This window comes from Suncus etruscus, chromosome 16, assembly GCF_024139225.1.
Source record: "Suncus etruscus isolate mSunEtr1 chromosome 16, mSunEtr1.pri.cur, whole genome shotgun sequence".
In the NCBI taxonomy this organism is placed as follows: domain Eukaryota; kingdom Metazoa; phylum Chordata; class Mammalia; order Eulipotyphla; family Soricidae; genus Suncus; species Suncus etruscus.
The window spans coordinates 11608053-11624914 of record NC_064863.1 but is presented as its reverse complement, the minus strand read 5'-3'; the positions used below and the strand labels follow the sequence as shown (position 1 = coordinate 11624914).

General features: G+C 40.7%; 1 non-coding gene across 1 annotated transcript; it reads right to left on the bottom strand.

The window, feature by feature from the left end:
- Positions 1-6679: 6679 nt before the first annotated feature.
- Positions 6680-6805, bottom strand: LOC126032788 (small nucleolar RNA SNORA11). Its single transcript, XR_007503985.1, has one exon. It is a non-coding gene; the product is annotated as a small nucleolar RNA SNORA11 (small nucleolar RNA).
- Between the last annotated feature and the right edge of the window lie 10057 nt (positions 6806-16862).

Genomic DNA, 16862 nt, shown 5'->3' with positions numbered 1-16862 from the left:
ATGGTAGGTTCTCAGGGCAACAGTGGGTCTGTGTATGTGTGTGTGAGTGAATATGTGTGATTTTCACCTTTGTCCCTTCTTACTATCATAGTTTGAATCATCTGACTGTCTTTACCCATCCAGCATAAAATCATTAAAAATATACATTATGCTAAAGATGATATATTCTTGGTGTGATTTGTATTCTTATTCATATTAAATATTTTTCTTTCTAATTTTATTACATTGAAACCATCGCGATTACAAAGTTCTTCATAGTTGGGTTTCAGACATACAATGCATCAGGGCCAATCTCATCACCGGTATCCACTTCCCTTCACCAATGTTCCCCATACTACCACCACCCCCAGTCCTCGACTATAACAGGCTCATTTTAATTCCAGAATGGTAAAATTTGAGTCTCGTGATACCATTTTGTTGCCTTTGACTCAAATATTTAGTTCTGTCTCTTTTTTTTTTTTAACACTACCAATGCACCTGAGACCACTTGGCCCCTGGCCATTCTTTCATGTTTGTGTTTCTCCTCTTCCACTCCGTTTCTTTTCTTCTCCTTGGAATACTCTAGGGCCAAGGGTCAGAGGATTATCTTCAGCTTACAAGCCTCTCTCTCTTCCCCACCTGTCAGGTCAGCTTTGATCAACCAAGTCCTAATCTACCACCATTTTCCTTTCCACTGTCCCAAATTCTGTGGCTGACCTCTCACCTTCTGTTGTTCTGGGGTGGGCTGTTTTCTCTTTTCTTTTCTTTTCTTTTTTTTCTTTCTTTCTTTCTTTCTCTTTCTTTCTTTCTTTCTTTCTTTCTTTCTTTCTTTCTTTCTTTCTCTCTCTCTCTCTTTCTTTCTTTCCTTTTTTTCTTTTCTTTATTTCTTTTTTCTTTTTTTCTTTCCCTTCTCCCCTTCTTCCCTCCATTCTTTATCCCTCCTTCCTCCCTCCCTTCCTCCTTCTTTCTTTCTTTCTTCTCTTTCTTTCTTTCTTTCTTTCTTTCTTTCTTTCTTTCTTTCTTTCTTTCTTTCTTTCTTTCTTTCTTTCTTTCTTTCTTTCTTTCTTTCTTTCTTTCTTTCTTTCTTTCTTTCTTTCTTTCTTTCTTTCTTTCCTTCCATCCTTCCTTCCATCCTTCCCTCCATCCTGAGTTTTGTTCTTTGTTACTGTATTTGTTTCTTTAGTGCTTTAAAGCTATTGTAAAGAGCAAATACTTTGGGGCATGACAGCAGTGCTCAAGGGTTATTCAAGCAATGTTCAGTTGAAGAAAAATATTAAAAACAACCTTGATGCTCCCAAACACAGTTGCCATGTTCATATGTGGCCAGCTTCCTAGACTCTTTTTTCTCAAATGAGATGTAATCTGAGCCATGAAAGAATATGACTACACCAGCCCTCACAGCAGAAAGCTGTTCATCTTGAGAGGAGAGGGTGGGCCAAGCCCCCACCCTGCCAAAGCCAGGCTTGCTGCCTCCATCAACCAGAATCACTGTTTCCTGATGGCCCTGCCTCATCTGTGACACTCTACGATACCCTCCAGGAACATCGATCAGACCACACTTCAGGTATGCTGGTTTGCTATTATCAGTGTCTTTTGGAGCAAGTGCGGGCACGCTCTCCAATATTTTCCTTCTTCTAAGATGCCTGGCAGCTGAGTGTATTCTCCTAAAAGTCATAGTGTCAGGAATAGTGCTTTGAATTTCTAGACAACTTCATTTATTTGATGCTCTCACCCCTAAAGGAACATTCCAATTTAAAGAATGAACAGCTAACAAGAGCTTACTAAACCTTCTGCCATTGTATTAATGACATCATTGGAGATACAATAATTTTTACGAAATGTACTTGCTATTGTACTTTTTCTTCTTTCCTTTCTTTTTCTCTCTTCCATTTAATTTTTTTCTATTTATTTTCATTATTTTTGCTTTCACTTACCTAGAAACAAATGTATTATGATCAACTATGTCAACTTTGTGATGCATTTTCTTTAAATAAAGAAATAAATTTAATATGCAACAACAACAACAAGAACAAAGAACAGTCTTGATATCTGCCATTACTGGGTCAAAGATAGATGAGAACTCACTGGGAAATTCTTCTTACTCAGATATATTTGAAATTTTCTCCAATAGAAAGTTTTCTAAAAAAATTTTATATCCTTTCATCCAGTAGTTTTCTTGAAATATTTGAAAATATACATAAATATTAAGTGTGTAATTCAGTGAATTTTCACATCCTGAATCAGAATAACCTGCACTAATTCCAAGAAAGTGATCTAAGAAAAATGCTCAACATGTACACTCTAAACTGAAAATAACAGATAAGTCCTCCCCAAAATGATTTATTGATTTAGACATCTGGGAATCTAACCAGGGCCTCATATGCAATGTAAGAGCCCTGTCAGTGAGCAATAGTCCCTAGCTCTTGCCTAGAAAAAGATATAATCTAAATAGCTAGAGGAATCTCTCATTTTCATGGAGTGCAAAACTCAATCTTTTTTATTTATTTATTTATTTATTTTGCCATGATGATATGAGGGAAGGAAGGATTTTGCCTAGGACCACAGAGTGGGCAGATCATATCAAAAAGAGGGGTCAATCAGTCTTGCATTCTCTCTGATTCACAAAAATCTCAGCTAGCATTCTGTAAAAAAACAAAAATCATAGTATGGTAATAATATTCAGAGACAATAAACATGAGGGCCAGGAGGACCAGTTCATGGTAGGAAGCTTGCCACAAAGAGCCTAGGAATTCAGTTAAGACAGAGAAGTTACCGCTATGACAATGAAAGCTAGAAATGATCACTCTGGACAAGAACTGGATACTGAAAGGAAAGAGGGTTGGGGAATTGTCTCAGAGACTGACAGGGGTCAGGAGGGGGGCAGGAAGTCAATGGGAAACTGTGGACATTGGTGGCAGGAAATGTGCACTGGTGAAATCATACTGAAACTCAGTTAGAAAACAATTACAAAGCAGTTAACAAAGCCAAGTTTGTAACTGATTTGAAAAATAACTATTATTAACAACCATGGTGTTGAAATACCGAAGTAATTTTTAAAATTATTTTCCAAAGAGAGAAATTATGGATTCAGGACTCCAAAGAATCAACTCCCTGAATCAACTTTCTCAGTTTTTGTTTTTATTTTTTGAGGGGCCAGACCCGGTGGCACCAAGGGTTACTCCAGGTTTAGTGCTCAGAAAGCACTCCTGGCCGGCCATAGAGACCATAGTCGGCTGCAGGAAAGGCAAACACCCTACCCTACCTGCTGTGCTAATGCTCTGGCCACTATTTCCTCACATATGCATACACACATAACACTCACACACACATAAGCTTTTTAATGTGAAGAGGTCATAGGGCCAGAACAAGAGCACAACGAGTGGGGTGATTGCTTTGCATGTGGCCTACCTGGGTTCAATTCCCGGCATTCCATAAGGTCCCCTGAGCCCGCCAGGAGTGTTTTTTGAGTGCAGAGCCAGAAGTAATGCCTGAACGTTGATGGGTGTGGCTCCAAACCCTAAATAAATAAATAAATAAATAAATAAATAAATAAATAAATAAATAAATAAATAAATACATGTGTACTGGTGACAACTTGTTTGTGCTGGAGAGTGGACAATGCACTGCCAAGAATCAAATCCAAGATCTCAAATATGTGAGGTGTGTGCTCTCCCACTTCTGCAACATCCATCTTAACTTTTGGGAGTTAAGGGTAAATATCTTACCCTGGCACTCATTGGGCTAAGGGCACACCCAGCAATGTCTGGGGGCTGTTCCTGGCTCCGTGCTCAGGATTAACTCCTGACAGTACTCAGACCACATGTGGAACCTGAGATTGAACCAGGGTTGCAAGCAAGGCGAGTGTCAGACCTCCTGTAGCATCTCTCCAGTCCTCCTCTTTGTTTTGAAATGTAACAAGTCATCAACTAATGCTTGGCTTGCACAGGCCAGAGCACCCCCCCACCCCAAGCATGCAGAGGTCTGTGAAAGTGTCCCATTGGTCTCTCCGCTTTCACAGAATCTAAAAAACACATTCAGGTTAGATCTGCAGCTTCTTCGGAGGGAGGAAGCCTACAGCCATGGAGATTTTGTGCTATGCCAAGTGCAGACAGGGCGGGACACTGAGAATAATATAGTTGGACTCTCCAAACAGACTGATGATTTATGGGCTGTTCATGAAAAAGAACTCGGGGTGAAGCCTTTAGTGCAGAGGGCAGAAACAGAAGGTACAAAACTGGTTCCAGACTTGAACTTGAAGCCAACACTTTCACTTTGCCTTGGTGGAGTTTGACTGTGGCTTTTTTTTTTTTTTTTTTTTTTGACTGTGGCCTTTTTTGAATGGCTTTTACCTTATGCCTGTCTTACTGGGTTTTTTTGTTTGTTTGTTTTTTGTAATAGCCCCTGCTTTTAGTTTTACAGGCACATACAATTTTTTGTTGCAAGGTTGCTTATACTCAAACCATACTCATTCTTAATTGGGAGCAGGGAAGACAAAGTGTTACGTCACACCCATGAGTGCTCAAGGCTTATTCCTGAGTTTAAGGGTCACTCCTGTCAGTGTTTGAGGAACATACACGTGGTACCAGGGATGCAACCAGGGTCAGCTGCATCCAAGGCAAGTGCCTTAACCCCTGTCCTATACCTTTCTAAGATTTAAGACTTTTTAGTTCTTAAATGATGAGTTTCTATAATTGCGTGGTTATTGTCATGAGTTGTGGCTTCAGGGGATCTTGAAATAGAAGAGTATATATTTCTCATAAAAGATGTACAGCATTGCAGATAAGGTAGAGCTAGGTTCAAAGAGTGGTGGGTAGACCCCCTCCTCAGAATGTCCATGCGCTAATCTCTGAAACCTGTGAATCTATAACCTTACATGGTAGAAGAGCAGAAAGGACATAAACTGACAGAAAGACATAAGACCATAGGCTAAGAGACTATTATTACTCAAAAAGGGAAAAGCATGTCAGCACTATGCAAGTCCCCCAATTCCAATTTCCCTGACATGGCAGAATAAGGGTCAGGCCTCACCTCTCTACAGTGGACTGTGCGCCAGATTTTTTAGCTTGAGAATGAGGGGACCAATTGCTCACCCTCTCTCCAGGCTCTCTGCATCTCCAGTTTAAACCAAGGACAGAAAATAAAGACTATGGGGCTTGGAATGATAGCACAGTGGGCAGGGTGTTTGCCTTGCACACGGCCAACCCAGGTTCAACCCCCGACATCCCCATAAGATCCCCCCACACCTGCCAGGAAAGAATAGATGGACTATTCAGCTAGGCCTTCTGTGGGTGCTCTGTACTGAGGAGGGACAAAATAAGGGGCAGAGGGCATTATTCCCTATCTGGCCTACTACAAAGAATTACACAGCATTTACTAGATGTTGTACATTGCATGATTGAAACCCAATCATGGACAACTATGTAAGTATGGGGGAAAAAGACCAACTGTATTATAATCAACCCTTGTAGCCATACTGTTAGATGGCTGCTTTTTACTTTCTCCTTTTTTTAGTTTTTGGGTCACTCCCAGCAGCGCTCAGGGGTTACTCTTGGCTCTACACTCAGAAATTCCTCCCTGGCAGACTTGGGGGACCATATAGGATGCCGGTATTCAAACCACCCGTCCTTCTGCATGTAAGGCAAATGCCTTGCCTCCATGTGATCTCTCCGGTCCCATCCATACTGTTTAAGTAAAATGATTTTTTAAAAAAAGGCAAAAAATATTGCCACATTTTTAATATTATTCTTGGGAACAACTACCTATGCACAGATGTGAAATGTTGACTCACTTTCTCTTCTCTTGACTAAATATCCACTTACTATATATCAAGAGGAATATGGTTCCTGCTTCTAGGGTGCATTCATTCCAGGGGGCCACGTGGACAGAACTGATGGTCAAATACAATCATTACAAATTACATGCAAGTATTAAAGGGAGAGTGGTGGGTGCATACTAAGCTAGTGAAAGAAGATTTCTTCAGGGAAGTAACATTTCACTTCACTCCCATCATTTTCAATGCAGCAAAAATTAACCTTTCGTTTGTCTGGTTACACTTGCCTGGTTACAGACAGTGCTCAGAGCTGGTTCTACACTCAGAATCATTCCTGACAGGGCTCAGTGATAGAGTGCTGATCACCCAGTAATGAGTTGCTGATAGAACCTAGCTCAGCTGAGTGCTAAATAAGTACTCTACCCCACTGCACTATCTCTCCAGACCCTAGAAGACCTTATTTTGGGGGACCAAACCCAGTAGCACTTGATGGTTAATCCTGGCTCTGTGCTCAGAAGTTGCTCCTGGTAGGCTCAGGGGACCATAGGAGATGCTTGAGGATCAAACCTGAACCTGTCCTGGGTCAGCTGCATACAAGGCAAATGCCCTACCGCTGTGCTACCACCCTAGAAGAACTTATTTAGATAAGGAGTCTCCTCTGAATCTCTGCGATTGCTGTTCCATTTCCCCGACAAAAAGCCAGACACACTAGAATGGTCTACACAGACCTTCACAAATTATATGGTTCCCAAAATACTTCCCTGAGCTCTTAGAACTCTTTCAAAAGCATTTAGTATGTCCCAAATATCACACTGCTTACTCAATATGTTTTATGGTCATTCTCCCTGTCCAGACCATAAGATTTACTAGAGAATGACTTTTCAGCATCCCCAACATCCTCTAATACAAGTTTGTTAGATTGTTTTTTGACGTTGTAGGGTACTTCTTCATTGGAAGTGGCAAATTTTGTGCCCCTTATCAATGAACCCAGGTTTCTGTTAGGTATGGTGTAAACAGAGGAGCCATTTCTTAGGCACTCTGCTCTGAGCAAACCCCAAGTTTGTTGAAGTTTTAATCAAGAAACATAAAATACATTTTTTGTATTTAAATAGAACACAAAACATTCACACAGAATGTGATACTGACACTTAAACACAACAGAAATAACATCACAAAGTAAATTAGACGAAGTCAGACTGATTTAAACAGGACAGTGCTCTTCTCTTGTCTGGTCACAAGTTCATTCCAGTCAGGGACACGGGAAGGTAATGCGACCGGCATATCTGCTGCACCATTCAATCCATTTCTTTCCTTTTTTAACTGGGTTAATATTGAAAACCCTTGCTCACACAAACTAGTAGTTGTGAATGATAATAGTAACAGGATGCTTTTTTTTTTTTTACTAAGCAAAGGAAAATCTTCCTTATCTTAATCCAAAATGCAGATAAGCTTAATGTCTCATAATCAATCTTCAATGCATATGAAGAACCTAAGCTGCAACAATTCATTCTCTTCTCCAGGCACCAAGTTTAATTCAATTATGGATTCTGGGTTTCAAAAAGTAAGTGGATCTTTTACCCAACAGTTTTCCCTTAATGTTTCAATTCTCTCCTCTGGGAAGAAATGATTAAAAGTTTGGAACAGAGAAGTGAAATGTACCAGTATCTCTAATTTTACCTCATTCAAAATATTCTCATTGATAATATTCTCTTTGACGAGTTGCAAAAACCTTGGAAATATATAGTAGCTAGGCTGGCTGCTTTTCGGTCTTGCCTGCCATAGCAACAGTGTCTTTGGGAATGCCTTCAGTGTGTTGAAAAAATATCACCATTTTTCCCCCTGTACTTTTAAACCCATTTCGTTAAGAATAGCAAAAATATCAGTTAGGTATGCCAATTTCGTGACACAAATATCATCTTCAAAAATGCTTGTCAAATGAGATTTTTTTTCACTGAGAAAAATGTGAATCTCTGTTGCAAGTGAGCCCCTGAAGAGGTTGACTGATGGAGGGATGGAGGATGAGGTCTTTCTCCTTCAGCTCGGAGCATGCGTCTGCCACCCCTGTCCTAGCCAAACGGTTGTGAGGTGAAATGGTGGGTAAACAGCTCGCAGACAGTCAGGCTTGTGGAAATATTAGCTTTATTCGGTGGACAAGACTGAAGTCCAAAGTCTCAGCCTTAGTTCCAGCAAAAAGCCCCCCGCCTTCCACAGACCCCTTGGTTTTTATCCCCCAAAATCAGGTACCACCCAATGGTGGGAGCAGAATCAGGGTACCATCCTAGGGTGGGGGCAGAATGCCAGGTCACACCCTAGGGCACAATCACCAATCAGGTTAGGGTCAGTAACATAATAATCCCCTAAAATATTTATATACACAACAAATCTCCTTCCTGAGTTCGTAAACCTTGCTGAGTATTTTCCCTTGAGATAACCACTGAACTTTGGTATGATACAGGAAGTGGGTATGATTTCTGAACAAAATGTTTCAAGTAGTTGGCTACTCAGCGAGCGTCCTTTAATGAAGTTAACAACTTTTCACTGCCTTTTTCAATACTTCTATGAGCTTCGGTGGGATTTCTCTGGAGGCTAAAGTTTTCTGGTGGATAATGCAGCGATTCCACAGAGCACCATTATTGGTAACTTCCAGCATTTTTTTTTTTAACGACTCTGCTGTGTTTTCCCAGTCAAGCTCGCTGTTCCATCACTTGTGATGCCTCTGCAGTTTTTCCAGTTCAGCTTATACTGGCCCACGATGCATTTTTCTAATTTCATAAAGACCATCGAATCCACTTAAATGGGAGGTCAAATTTAAAGAGCACAAAAATAAAATCCTGCATAAAATCATCCTGCCATGCATATTGGTCATAAACTAGAAGGGTGATGCAACTGCCAATATCTATGCTTTCAGCAAGCTGGATGGCAAAATCTAAGCCAGACTGCAGCTGCGTAAGAAGAATCCCTTCCAGGTGGTTAGCAATAGTACAAATTCGGAGATTTTGTGTTCTCGCTGGGTATGATTTTTAACTTATCCACCAACTTCTCATCAAATATTGTGCCTACCATATCCCAACTATGCTGGAAGAATGACCTGATCATTTTCTCTTTTGCCACCCAGTACGCCACTAAGTATGAGGGTAACAAGGCATTCTCACTAACAACAGGAGAATAACTCGCAATCTCTGTGGCTAACTTGATGTCTTTCTTCTTTCTTTAAAAATATTCAAGAGGCTTATCAGTAAGTTCTGGCATGCTGGGTTTCTAAATGTCTTTTCAACTTGGAAGGTTTTAAGCTCTCATTTGCGAGAATGTTATTACAAATGATACACGGAGGTCTGTCGTTTTCGAAGGGTTTTTCACATTTGATAAAACCATATTTTAGATACTCTTTATTGTATCGCCGTATGTTTGCCTTTTTCTTCTTGAAATGTCACTCAAATGAAGTTGATATTGGCAGTGTAAAACCCCAAAAATTTCTCACCATTTTCCTCAGGCACACTTTCAGATTTAATGGTTGAACTGGCACATATTTCTACATATTTCACTTCATTCTTCTTCTTCTTTTTTTTTTTTTTTTAAATTAAAGAAAGGATCCATGTTAAAGGCAATCTATACCAGTTGGTTAAAATGTTATGAAATAAAATTTCATGACTGTCTTTGGCTCAAAATAAGTACATAGACTAAATGAATCTTTTATTTTTAAAAATGCAATGTGTAACTAAATTTCAGCTGAGTACCTCAGACTTTACTTTTAGTTGCAAATGTAAAATAAAACCAAATTGCACATCATCCTTGTTATGATGGAAATTAAACAAGCCACCAGTGATCACATCACTGAAAAAGGTTTGTTTGTTCAATACAAATTCTATTCAAATTCCCTTCAATTATCTTTTTCTTGCATAATAAAAACTGAGCTAGCATATCTTGCATATGCACAATTCTGGCAAAAGATGAATGCAAAGTATTCTGCTATAAACATTTTACTAGTTTAAAAGAATTATTGATCATGACTCACAAATTTGATTTTGTGTCTCTTTAATGGGTGAGACACATGTAAATAAACAAACACTGAGCTGGAGTATTTTCCTTTGTGGAGTTAGCACTTTAATCAGAGGAAGAAGCTGAGCTGCTGGGTCGTTTTGCTCACACCAGAAGATACTTCAAATGGTAGGTTTGATTTTTATTTCTAACACTTTTTAATGATTTCTGGTGTTAAAAGCATCAGTTTATAGTCTCATCTAGTGAGGTTCCAATGAGATATTCAGAGGCTAGGTCAACTAAAGATTTAAAAGTTGATGAAACGTTTTTCAAAATTTCTTGGAATGCATCCTTGACCTGGGAATAAGACCAGAGACAATGATGTTAAGGCTTAACAAGACAAAGCAATATCACTGCAAGTAATGGGGATCTTTTGGATACCCAAGATCATGGGTACAAAAGACTAGAGCTCTTCTTGTCAATATGTTACATGGAACTAGGCTTTCTCTTTACCAAAATCAGGAAGTTGCAATACCCAAAAATTATTGCAGAAGAGTAACAAAGCTCAGTACAGCAAGTCAAGAAAGAGCATCATTTATTCTTCATATATACTGTATTTTTTGCTCTATAAGACACACCTGACCATAAGATGCACATAGTTTTTAGATCTCTCCTCCCCTGCACTCAGGCTTCAGCTCCCTGGCAGCATTCATTCCACAAGACACACTTTTGGTGGGGAGAAAGTTTGTCTTATGGTATGAAAAATAATGTACATCCCGTAAGCTCACTTTGGGCCTTGCCCATCTTGGACTTCATTACTGAACTACTCCTTGATGTTAGCTTGAACTAATTACTCTAACAGGATATATAAGTTTTACATAGAGTCCTATCAAATTATTTCACTTTTCAAGAAAGGGCAAAGGTTTTTACTGTAAAGTTAGAAATCCAACACATCTCACTGTTACGATTGTTTATATGAACAGTATTTTCTAGCAGCTGGTGCATCTATTGACAAGGGGAAAAACTGTCCCTCCCAAGGTTAGCTAATTTATAGGAAGTACAGAGAATGACACAGCACAACTTTTAGAAGCAAAACCACCACCTCGGAGTCATTCTAATCCATTGCTATACCTGCTCATTCTGACTCCTTATTCTAACACTATTCTCCTGCCTTAGTCACCCCCAGGGTGTACCAGGAAACTGAGGACAGTCAATCCCTCTGCCTTGGAGTTGGTCAAGTTATTCACACAAGCCACTCTTAACTGTGCTTAGCTACATACCCTGGCTCACAATTTCCTCCCCTGGAAAACCACTGTTCTCATTCTACTCCTACTACTCAAAAATAAATTAATACACATACACACAACCCTATGTTTTGTTTGTTGTTAGAAACATACCTGGCAGTACTCTAGAGGTGACTCCATTGTGTAAGGTGATAATTCAATGCCTGGGATCAAATCTAGGCCTCCTGTATATAAAGTTATATACTCAGTCCACTGAACTTTCCACCTGGCTCACTTCAACTTCTCACGGCTGGGAACCTACATGGCAGGGGAATGTTTTACCTTTATTTCTCAGGACCTGTATCTGAATTTAAAAAGCTTTTTTCATTTTTTTTTTTTACTTCTGAGGTGAACTCAAAGTAACATCAGATATGGGAGAGGGATCTTGGACATTTTGGTCTTGCGAGGTGAGATCATTTTGTGAAAGTCAAATTACAAATGTTAACATTATTGTAAGCATGTGACCTAGATAATAAATTTAAAATAAATTTAAAAACCTATCTTCTTCATGTTAGTCATTTTTTTTTGGGGGGTCACACCCGGCAGTGCTCAGGGGTTATTCCTGGCTCCAGGCTCAGAAATTGCTCCTGGCAGGCACGGGGGACCATATGGGGCGCCGGGATTTGAACCGATGACCTCTTGCCATGAAAGGCAACGCCTTACCTTCATGCTATCTCTCCGGTCCCCCATGTTAGTCATTTTTGAAGCTTTGAACATGTCTATTCCTGATATATTTTTGGTTACTAATCTGATTGGTTACCAGTCATGGAGTATGACCCTAATCTTATTTTCTCTGTGAGTTCTATTATGTTTTTGTACAAATTTTGCATAGAGAATAATAATGTTAAAGATGAAACATCAATTTGCTAATATTATTTTTGTTTCTTGTGCTTTTGGGGGGAGTTTTGGGCCATGCCCAGTGGTGTTCAGGGATTACTCCTGGCTCTGCATTTAGAAGTCGCTCCTAGCAGGTTCAGGAGACCATATGAGATGTTGGGGGTCAAACCTGGTCCTTCCCAGGTCGGCCATGTGCAAGCCAAACACCCTACAACTGTGCTATCACTATGGCCCCTAATATTATTTTTATTATTTACCTAATGCAGAGATCCCACCATTCTACATAAAGGACTGGAATTCCCTATTTTGTAATCTATGCTAAATATTTTTCAGGCTAGGAATCACTCACCTGGTCTTCATTCGTAAAATATAAATGCAGGCCACAAGGAAAGTATAGGTATTCAGACCACCACACAACTCTCAAAATTAAACTACAAGTGATCTGAATACATCCATGCTCATTAGCCTATCATCATTGCATTTGCTTTTTGATTTTCAGACCACACTCCGTAGCGCTCAGGGCTTACTCCTGGCTCAGTGCTTAGGGATTAGTTCTAGTAATGCTCATATGGGATGCTGAGGATAGAATCAGAGTTGGCTTTGTGTAAGACAAGTGCCCTATCACCTGCACTATTTTGCTGGCCCACTCATCACTGTATTCAAACGGCTCTAATCTTTTCATAAAGGCAGTGTTCAAAGGGTCACAATAGGGAATGGTGACATAAAAACCAGAAAGATGTTACCAGAAGAGAGATACCCGTAACCTTGGTGATAGTCTTCCAAGAAATACCATTAATATCCACATGGGTTTTAAGTGGAACATTAAGTTGTGTGTTACACAGTTTTAGTGTCAAAGAAAACTTGAGCAAATATTAAGCATGCCCCCATTTCCTTTCGCCAACAGAGGTACACACTTAGGCTCCTAGGCATCTAAGTTTACAACAGAGTTCACTTTACATGTTGTAAAAATCTTAACAAAACGATGATGTGGGGCAGGAGCGATAATCTTGCATACAACTAACCCAGCTTCGATCCCTGGCAGCCCATATGGTCCCCCGAGCCTGCCAGGAGCAATGAGTGCAGAGCCAGGAAATAACCTCTGAGCACCACAGAGTGTAGCCCCAAATCAGAATAAAATAAACAATATACTGCAACCACATCCATCATGAATGTGCCTGGAGACTATTTTTTTTTGCCCCCAAACTTCTTGGGGCTACCATATCACTGTTCACTCCCCCTTCCAACCTTTGTCAACTAGTCGATATTTTACCTCTCTATAATTCTGACATCCCTATCATGTGATACCACTGAAATTGTACAGGGCAAGATTACTCAGATTGCCTTCACATAATAATAATATATTTAAGTTCCCTTTGTATCTCTTTGAAACTTAATTCATTTCCTCTGAGTGCAGAACAATGTCACATTGTCTGCATCTCTAGTTTTAATTTATTCGTTCACTTACTGAAAGATATCTTGGTAGTTTCTAAGTTTTGTAACCCCTAATGAAATGCTATTACATCAGGGTATAGGCCTTTGTGCAAGCATCAGTTTTCATAAACTCTGGATAAATACTAAGAACAAGATTGATGAATACTTTCTACACACAATGCTTTTTTTTTGGGGGGGGTTAGGGAGAAAGAACTGTAGTTTGGGTCACATCTGATGATGCTTGGGCTTAATCATGGTTCTGCAACTAGAATTACTCTTTGGGGTGCTTTGGAAACCACCTGAGATGCCAGAGATTAAACCTGGATCAGCTCCATGCAAGGCAAGTGTCCTTCGTACTATTTCACTAGTCCTACAAAGTGTATTTGGAGTGGGGTGGTTGGGTCACACCTGGCAGTGCTCAGGGGTTACACCTGGCTATACACTCAGAAATCGCTCCTGGCAGGCTGGGGGAACCATATGGGATACCAGGATTTGAACCACCATCCTTTTGCATGCAAAGCAAAATACCCTACCTCCCATGCTATCTTTCTGGCCCCCAAAGTGTATTTTTTTTTTACTTTTACATCTGATTTATTTGAAAGGTATCAGGTATGGTTACGTTAATACTAGGAGTATCAAATTTTTTTTGTATTTTATTTTCTCAAAGTACATATTTTGCTCATCCAGACCTTACTTGGAGAACATTCATTCTTTCTCTCAATGCTTCACCCTTTTCCTACTTTCTTTTTTTTTTTTTTTTTTTGGTTTTTGGGCCACACCCGGTGACGCTCAGGGGTTACTCCTGGCTATGCGCTCAGAAGTCGCTCCTGGCTTGGGGGACCATATGGGATGCCGGGGGATCGAACCACGGTCCGTCCCTAGGCTAGCGCAGATAAGGCAGGCACCTTACTCCAGCGCCACTGTCCGGCCCCCCCTACTTTCTTTTTAATAAAGAAAATTAACTGGAAAAAAGAATCTCCTGGTAAATTTTGGATATCGCTTCAAATTATTTTCAGGTATGGCACACCATGATGCAGCAAAAAGAATTTCCAACATTTTCTGCATGAGATGAGCCACTGAGGGATTCACTCTGAAATGAAAAAGTGTATTTTTAATGAGATTCCAGGCAAGTCATGTATATGTTCACCACCGGAGCATGCTAAAATTGTTGACATAGATTATGCTTTACAGTGTAAAAATTATTTTAAGTTTTTGCAATTTTTGCAGGTTAACTTTGTCAAGATAGGTCACTTATATTGATAAACTTACGATAATGCCAAAGAAGCTACCCTTAGGTGCTCCTGAGTTGCAATGCCCTTACCTGCTATTAAATCAGCCTGTCTTGTCTTTGACATGACCTGGCAGGAAGCAGAAGCAAGACAGAACTGGGTAGGGCAGATATCTGAAGTTATAGCAGGGTTTTGTACTGTTGGCTGCAAGATGGGTCACGTGGTTTGATATCAAGAAAGAGCCATCTGGAATGCTCATCAGAAGACTCGCCTGTTTGAACAGTTCTTCATGAACAAACGTTGAATCTTGAACTTAGAAAGGGCAACAACTCTGCATGAAATAGAAAGCTCTAAAGAACATGCTATAGCCATGTCATTGAACTGCAGCTTCAGGGAGGCAAGAGGTGGGAGTCCAAGATAACAGCAGTTACTCTGGGTGCAGGATCAAGTTGCAGTATGCAATAGAACCAAAGCTAACACTCTCTTGGCACTGAATTCTGTTTACAATGGCCAGAAGCGGCTGATATCATCAAGATATTCTACAAAGAGAGGAGTTAGGACAATATTACAGCGGGGAGGGCACTGCCTTTAACATGGCTGTCCAGGCTCAATCCCTAACATCCCATCTGGTCACTAGAGCATGGCCAGGAGTAATTCGTGAGCATAGAGCCAGAAATAGCTCTGACCATCAACAGGTGAAGCCCCAAAACAAAAAAAAAAAGTTTAAAAAATATATAAAAAGGCCAGAATGATAGACACTGTGGATAGGGCAATTTTGTCTTTCATGTGGGCAACTCAGGACCAACCTGGGTTCAATCCGTAGCATCCCATATGGTCCCCCGAGCCTGCCAGGAGAGTGTTCTGAGTGCAGAGCCAAAAGTAACCCCTGAGCACCCCTGGGTGTGGCCCCAAACACCCCCCAAATGTAAAAAGAAGAAATTCTAGAGAAGGGCCAAGGACACCCTTTATTATTAGGGTTCTGGTAATTTTAAGTGTTGACCTGCAGGGGGAGTAAGGAGGGAAGGGATGCCTGTGGAGAGGACTGGGCAGCCCTGGGCATACCAGATGGGAGCTGCCTATCTGGACTGCCAGGCTTTCGTCCAGTGCTTGCTGCAGAGACAAGATGCGGTGGAAGGCCCTTCACTTTTCCTCTTAGCTGTGAGGTTGGCTTCATAAGCTTTCCTTACTCCCTTTTCCCTATGTATTTGAATGCCCAGCCACTGAGAGGTACCACCTCAGAAAGCTAGAAGCAGCTATCTCCTTAGAAATGAATCAGTACAAATGGTGACAGACCAACACAGCACTCCCACCTTTGAAGACCCAGCAAAGAACAATTGGAAACTCATGACCACTGTTGACTCAACACACAGAATCATAGACTGACTGTCTGGGCCACAGTTAGTTTCACTTGTAGAAAGAACCGAGGCGAGGGCTGACTTCCTATAGAGAAGATAAAAAACTGACTCCCTAGGGTCAGAGTGATAGCTCAGTGAACAAGGAGGGCATTTGCCTTACATGCGGCCACTGAGTTCGATCCCCAAGCATATATCAATATGCTGAGTCCTACCAGGTGGTGATTTCTGAGTGCAGTCAGGAGTAACCCTAAATATGCAGGTGTGGCCCAAAAACTGAAAAACAAATATACAAAAATGACCCAAAAAAAAAAAAAAAGCATCTCGGTCCATGCCAATCTCCATGTAACACACCACCCTGTTCAGAAACCCACTAGACACCACTAGCCATGGAGGATCTCTGTGAGGCTAATGGCCAAAGGATCCAAAGGTGGCCACTATTTCATTGCTCCTGACCTGACCAAGCCTTTAGACCAAGCCTTTATCTGCTACTTTCCTTTCACCCACACTCTCTGGCACTTGGCTTTTCAGTGAGAAAAGTCCATCTATTGATTGCTGGTCCAGGCTCTTAGCAACCTCAGATGATGAAGTTATAAAAGAGCAAGAGAGGGAAGAAGAAAAGCACTAGCTTTGCATAAGCTGAGCTAGATCCCCAGAGCATTTCCAGGGGTCACACTAGAAGAGAGCCAGGACTAAGTAAGCCCTGAGTACTGTCAGATATGAACTCCCAAACCCAAATAAATAAACTCCTTCCCAGCACTGCTAAGGGTAGCCTAATAACCTTTTGGCTATTAGATGGTCCAGGTGATCTCCTGAGCAATAACTTCTGATTGTGAACACTAGTTTGCCATGCAATTTTCTTCAACTTCCTGATGAATAGCGTGTCTCCTCCAGTGTCTTCTCCAGTTTTTTCACTAGCTGCCCAACATCATGGGCAAACTCTTCAAGCCTAAGGAGACTCCGCTCACCCCTTCACTAGAGCATCTCAGATGTCATCTACACCGCT